Here is a 7757-nt window from a genome sequence, read left to right as displayed (position 1 = left end):
GGGTGGGGGCCAGGTAAATGACCTTGGAGGGCCACATCCGGCCCCCAGGCCTTAGTTTGGGGACCCCTGCTCTACTCTTTCTGACACTGTCCTTCTCTCTGTCCCTTTTTTTCTTTCTGTCCTTCCTTCTCTTTCTCTGTCTCTTCCTCTCTCTCTACTCTTCTGCTGTCTGTGTTTCTCTTCCTCTCTCTTCCTCTCTCTCTTTCTGTCCTTTTCTCTTTACTGTTCCTCTAGAATCATAGAATAGTAGAGTTGGAAGGAGAAGGAGCCCCAGTGGCAAAGTGCATTAAAGCACTGAGCTGCTGAACTTGCAGGCCGAAAGGTCCCACTGCTGTTAGCTCCAGCTCCTGCCAACCTAGCAGTTCGAAAACATGCCAATGTGAGTAGATGAATAAGTACTGCTCCGGCGGGAAGGTAACGGCGCTCCATGCAGTCATACCGGCCACATGACCTTGGAGGTGTCTACGGACAACACCGGCTCTTCGGCTTAGAAATTGAGATGAGCATCAACCCCCAGAGCCTAATGACGACTTGGATCGGCCCTGGAGTATGACTTGGATTGTGTGATTTTAATAATGTTTGATGTTTTAATTATTTTGGATTTTAATGCATTTGATTGTTTATCAGTGTATATGTGGCATCGAATTGTTGCCTTTGTAAGGCCGCTCTGAGTCCTTTTTGCGGTGAGAAGGGTGGGATACAAATGTGGTAAATAAAATAAAAATACCCTTCCTCTCTGCCCTTCTCTCTCTCCATTTCTCTCTGTAGGTCTCTTTCTTTCTCTCTCTGTCTCTTAAACTTTATGTGTGTGTCCTTCTCTGTGTGTCTTTCTTTTTCTCTCTCTCTGTCTCTCTTCCACTCTCTCTTTCTCACTCTCTGCCGCACATTCTTCCTTTGTCTCTCTCACTCATTAAACACCTACCCTATCTCTCTCATATACAAACTCCCAGCCATGCTCTTTCTATGCATTATCTTTGGCACACACAGAGATGCACACACTCACTTTGTCCCTTGGACAAACTTTGAAACCCTCTTCTTTTTGTCACTCAGCACATTCTCTCTCTTGCCTTTCTTCTGTCTGTCACACACTATTTTTAACACATTCATTGTTCCCATTTTGCAAACATTCTTTTTCACACACACTTTCTCTTGCACACAAAGGACAAGATAGAAACTCAGCAAAGTGGTCCTGAAATCCAGCACATCCCCTCCGCTCTCAGTCACAGATGTGTGTTACTCAAGCAAAGGGAGTTCTAGCATTTAAGGGCAAACTCAAGTGGACACTCATTTGAGTCTTGTTTAAGGGAAGAAGAAACTTACCAAACCAATCTTTCTACAATATTCATGGGATCGCTATCAATTAGCAGGCAGTATGGTCATGTTCCAGAAGCATTCTCTCCTGATGTTTCACCCACATCTCTGGCAGGCATCCTCAGAGGTGGTGAGGTCTGTTAGAAACTAGGCAAGTGCAGTTTTCTTTCCAGACAGAAAAGAATCAGAGCAAACTTACACCTGCTAACAAAGGATTTGCCAAGGCAGAAATCAGCCAAGCCTTGAAGCTGCAAGGCCATTCAATGCTAATTAAGGTGGCCAATGTCAACATTCACACTTGCCTCCAACAGACAAGAGTTCTTTCTCCCACCCTGGACATTCCACAGATATATAACCACCCCCTTGCCTAGTTTCCAACAGACCTCACAACATCTGAGGATGCCTGCCATATAACCAATTAGGAAATGACATTTATAACCCAGGAACAAAAATTGTGCTACATAAGCCAGTAAACGTTGTCCGAATGCCCAAAGATCACAGTCTCCCAAAGCAGTTATTCTACTCCCAACTCAAGAATGGAAAACGGAAGGTTGGTGGACAGGAAAAGAGCTTGAAAGATGGGCTTAAAGCCAACCTTAAAAACATGACGTAGACACTGAGAACTGGGAAGCTTTGAGAGCATTGGAACTGAAGGTCAGCTGTGACCAACAGTGCTGTGAAAGAGGCACAAATGGAGGGCAAAAGGGAGAAATGTATCAAGAGGAAGTCATATCAAGCCAACCCTTGTTAAGAACACCTTCCATCTGGAAACCAGTGTCCTCATTGCAGAAAAACATGCAGATCAAGAATAGGACAGTGGCAGATCAAGACTGGTGGCACAGTGCATTAAAGCGCTGAGCTGCTACACTTGCAGGCCAAAAGGTCCCAGGTTCAAATCCCAGGAGCGGAATGAGCTCCCACTGTTAGCCCCAGCTCCTGCCAACCTAGCAGTTCGAAAACATGCAAATGTGAGTGGATCAATAGGTACTGCTCCAGCGGGAAGGTAACGGCACTCCATGCAGTCATGCCAGCCACATGACCTGGAGATGTCTATGGACAACGCTGGCTCTTCGGCTTAGAAATGGAAATGAGCACCAACCCCCAGAGTCGGTCATGACTGGACTTAACGTCAGGGGAAACCTTTACCTTTACCAAGAATAGGATCCACTGCCAAGACCCTACAATTGGAAAGCAATCAGACTCATCCATGATGATAACAAAGAAATTCTCCCTAATGTTTTGGTGGCATCGCCTTTTCCTTTATGTACTTTAACCCATCAGCTAGTGGGTCAAGGAGGAGCAGAAAATGAGCTCCATGCAATACCCATGTTCAGGATTTTGCAGAGAAAAAGGATTGCAGATCGCAGTGGCACTCAAAATCACAAATCTTCATTTTTATTTATGGCCTCACCCATACACTTTTCTTATCCCCCTTTTCAACTGCGATGATATTTAATAGCCATGGCTTGAGATCACTATAGCAAGTCAATTAGCTCGCAATTACAATGCATTTGCCATACATTCTGAACAGCTCCATGGCAATTAAGGACAGCTAGTGAACCCAGCGTTGGATTTGTACCGATACGTTATACAGGAACCTTTCATACAACTCCAGAATGCAATAAAATCAACACATGCTGAGGAACATTTAGTTACAATTCCCGGACCATTATGATTCTGAATATTATACTGCAGCACATGAAAAACTTGTTGGACTACAAACCACATAATCCCAGACCTCAAGATTGATAGGAGTTGGAGTCCAACAACACTTTGTAGGGCAGTTGTTTCTATACACTATGTTTTGCTCCAATATGCATATTTTTCAGTAACAAAAGGAACATTTAGACCTTGAGGAGAGGGCTGCTAATCTAGAGTCACTTTTCTGCAGATACCTTTTATATCTATGGAGAATCATAGAGTTGGGGAGACCCCAAAGTTCATCTAGTCCAACCCCCAGCCATACGGTACATATAAGGAACAGATCTCTAGATATTGTCCATGTAATTAAGGGTTGAGGAAAAAAAATAAAATTCATCTTGAAAAATAAGGGAAGATACAAAGCAAATGGCCATTATGTAATAATAGGACTGAGGCATAAATTCCAGAGAAGGAGATGCCATCATCTCTCAATTTAATCCACTGCTGAAGGACTGCCAGTCTCAATATGTTTTCTTTAGTTTTGAATAGAAACCTCTCTTTGTAACTTAAAACCATTGCTCTGCAGAAGCAAAAAACTCCTTCCATACAAGAATATGAAAATGCTCCTGATAGATATCCATCCAGCCTCCATTAAAGACCTCCAGAGAAGGAATAATTTTCAATTACTGTATATACTCGAGTATAAGTCTAGTTATTCAGCCCTTTTTTTAAGACTGAAAAAGCCCCCCTCGGCTTATACTCGGGTGAGGGTCCTGGTTGGCTTATATTTGGGTCAGCTTATACTCGAGAATATATGGTACATTTATTATTTTTCTCTATTATTATTGGTATTATTACAACTATTATTTTTCTCTATTATTGTTGCTACTATTACATTTATTTTACTCTATTTTTTATTATTATTAATACATTTATTATTTCACTCTGAACCTATTATTATTATTGCATTTATTATTTTACTCTATTTATTATTACATGTATTATTTTCCTGTATTATTATTATTATTATTATTATTATTATTATTATTATTATTATTACATGTATTATTTTACTCTATTATTATTAAAAGGATACATAAGCACATTTACATTGAAGAAGATGAGAATAATGATTGGATCAGAGTTGGACAGTCTTATCTTAAATTTGAGCTTTATGAAATTTACCACCCTCGGCTTATACTGGAGTCAATGTTTTCCCAGTTTTTTTTGTGGTAAAATTAGGTGCCTTGGCTTATATTTGGGTCAGCTTATACTCGAGTATATACGGTATTTGAAGAGTGCAAACATGTCACTCCTCATTCTTCTCTTCCCCAGAAGCATTCTCTCCTGACGTTTCACCCACATCTATGGCAGGCATCCTCTGATGTTGTGAAGTCTGTTGGAAACTAGGCAAATGGGGTTTATATATCTGTGGAATAATGTCCAAGGTGGGAGAAAGAAATCTTGTTTGTTTGTTGCAATTGAGCACCTTAATTAGCATTGAATAGCCTTGCAGCTTCAAAGCCTGGCTGTTTCCTGCCTGGGGGCATCCAGAAAAGAGTTCTTTCTCCCACCCTGGACATCATTCCACAGAAAATTAAACCTCACTTGCCTAGTTTCCAACAGACCTTACAACCTCTGAGGATGCCTGCCATTGATGTGGGCAAAACGTCAGGAGAAAATGCTCCTGGAACATGGTCAGACAGCCCAGAAAACTCACAGCAACCCAGTGATTCCAGTCATGAAAGCCTTAGACAACACTTTCCTTGACTGTTTGACTTCTTCAACAACTCTGATCATCCTTGTAGCTTTTCTCGGAAACTGCTCCTAAGCGCCGCTATCCTTCCCAAAATTCATCTGGGTTGCATTGAGTCAAAATGTCATGTCTTGCAATATCTAGGTTTCTGTTCCTGGTTTGAAAGCTTACAGTAGAGTCTCACTTATCTAACATAAACGGGCTGGCAGAATGTTGGATAAGCGAATATGTTGGATAATAAGGAGGCATTAAGGAAAAGACTATTAAACATCAAATTAGGTTATGATTTTACAAATGAAGCACCAAAACATCATGTTATACAACAAATTTGACAGAAAAAGTAGTTCAATACTCAGTAATGCTATGTAGTAATTACTGTATTTATGAATTTAGCACCAAAATATCACGATATATTGAAAACATTGACTACAAAAATGTGTTGGATAATCCAGAATGTTGGATAATCGAGTGTTGGATAAGTGAGACTCTACTGTATTTCCTGTTTAATTGTGTGGTCCTTACTCTGAAAGTAGTTGTTCTTCATTTTTGTGGCAGTCGCAAACTGTGTTGATTGGGTTGGGATTCAAAGATATTCATTGAAAAACTAGAGCAAAATGTGCTGCAGGATGTCCCTCCTGCAAATGCGAAGTTTGTGCAGTTTAATAAATTGTGTTACACAGTATTGTTATTATTATTATTATTATTATTGACACAAAGACAATAATGATGATGATGATAATGATGATAACAATACTGTGTAACACAGTTTTTGTTCCTGGGTTATAAATGTCATTTCCTTATTGGTTCTATAATAAAAAAACATGGGAAAAGGAATTATTATTATTATTATTATTATTCTATACAAATAGGTAAAGGTAAAGGTTTCCTCTGACGTTAAGTCCAGTCATGTCTGACTCTGGGGGTTGGTGCTCATTTCCATTTCTAGGCCGAAGAGCCGGCATTGTCCATAGACATCTCCAAGGTCATGTGGCCGGCATGACTACAAAGAGCACTGTTACCTACCTGCCGGAGCGGTACCTATTGATCTACTCACATTGGCATGTTTTCGAACTGCTAGGTTGGCAGAAGCTGGAGCTAACAGCGGGCGCTCACTCCGCTCCCGGGATTTGATATACAGTGTTCCCTCACTTATTGCTGGGGTTAGGTTCCAGGACCACCCGCAATAAGTGAAAATCCGCAAAGTAGGGACACTATATTTATTTTAATATTTCTACATTACTTAAGTAGTTATACACTATTTTAAGTCTTTATCAACCAATTGTGTGTTGATAAATCACCTCCTTCTCCTCCTGTTGCCGCTTGGGCTCCTTTTCTCTCCCTTTGGCTTCTCCTTCCTCCCTTCCTTAGGCTGTAAATTGTAATTTTTTATGTTTTATAATAGTCTTTTAGAGTTATTGAAAAACTGCAAAACAGCGAATCCATGAAAAGTGAACCACAAAGTAGTGAGGGAACACTGTAATATAATATAATATAATATAATATAATATAATATAATATAATATAATATAATATAATATAATATAATATAATATAATATAACTAGCTGTGCCCGGCCACGCGTTGCTGTGGCTTAGTCTGGTGGTGTTGGTCAGTCTACATTAGGTTTTGTATTTATGCTGTGGCCTCCACCTTCTTTATACTCACATTAGTAGTAGTATTTGAAGTCTGTTACCTTCTTCAATTTTTGTGTTGATTGATAATTGCTTGAGATCCCTGTTGTCTTTGGTTTGTTTTTAGTTGTAATGTCTGATTCTGCTGAGTGCGGTTTATATTTTTATTGTGGTACAATAGTCCTTTTTTTGTTTTGCCTGTGTAGGTGTTTATTACTATTGTTGTTGTTGTGGTCATGAAGGTTGGATAAGTTAGATGCTACTGTATTGTTTTTTGGAGGCCCAGTGTAGCACTGACTGGCCTCTCAGCCTCAGTGCCTGGCTGTTTCTTGCCTGTGATGGTGTTGATTCTTATTGTTGTTGTTGTTGTCATTGTTATTATTGTAATTGTTTTTTTGGAGGCCAAGTGTGAATGTAGGGATTGGGGAGGTGGATGAGTTGTGTTGTCAAATTTTGTATTTGTTATAGTCACAATGCGTTGTTGTGAGTTTTGTGGGTCCGGATTGTGGTTTTGTGGTGTAGTTGTGTTGTTACAACCGGGAGAAAAGGCTTTTGTGTTGTGTTGTCAAGTTTTGTATTTCTGGGCGTTTAGTTGTGTGCCAAGTTTCGTATTTCTGGGGCGTTTAGTTGTGTTGTTATAGTCACGATGCACTGTTGTGAGTTTTGTGGGTCAAGTGTGGTTTTGTGGTGTGGTTGTGTTGTTAAAATCGGGAGGCAAGGCTTTTCCATTGTTTTGCCAAGTTTTGTGTTTCTGGGGCGTTTAGTTGTGTTGTTATAGTCATGATGCGTTGTTGTGAGTTTTTTGGGTCCGGATAGTGGTTTTGTGTTGTGGTTGTGTTCTTACAACTGGGAGGCAAGGCTTTTGCGTTGTGTTGTCAAATTTTGTATTTCTGGGGCGTTTAGTTGTGTTATAGTCACGATGTGTTGTTGTGAGTTTTGTGGGTCCGGATTGTGGTTTTGTGGTGAAGTTGTGTTGTTACAACTGGGAGAAAAGGCTTTTGTGTTGTGTTGTCAAGTTTTGTATTTCTGGGGCGTTTACTTGTGTGCCAAGTTTCGTATTTCTGTGGCGTTTAGTTGTGTTGTTATAGTCACGATGCATTGTTGTGAGTTTTGTGGGTCCGGATTGTGGTTTTGTGGTGTGGTTGTGTTGTTACAACCGGGAGGGAAGGCTTTTGCATTGTGTTGCCAAGTTTCGTATTTCTGGGGCGTTTAGTTGTGTTGTTATAGTCACGATGCGTTGTTGTGAGTTTTGTGGGTCCTGTGTGGTTTTGTGGTGTGGTTGTGTTGTTACAACTGGGAGGCAAGGCTTTTGCATTGTGTTGCCAAGTTTTGTATTTCTGGGGCGTTTAGTTGTGTTGTTATCGCATGATGCGTTGTTGTGAGTTTTGTGGGTCTGGATTGTGGTTTTGTGGTGTGGT

This window comes from Anolis carolinensis, unplaced genomic scaffold (assembly GCF_035594765.1).
Source record: "Anolis carolinensis isolate JA03-04 unplaced genomic scaffold, rAnoCar3.1.pri scaffold_11, whole genome shotgun sequence".
NCBI lineage: Eukaryota > Metazoa > Chordata > Lepidosauria > Squamata > Dactyloidae > Anolis > Anolis carolinensis.
This window is presented reverse-complemented; position numbering follows the sequence as displayed.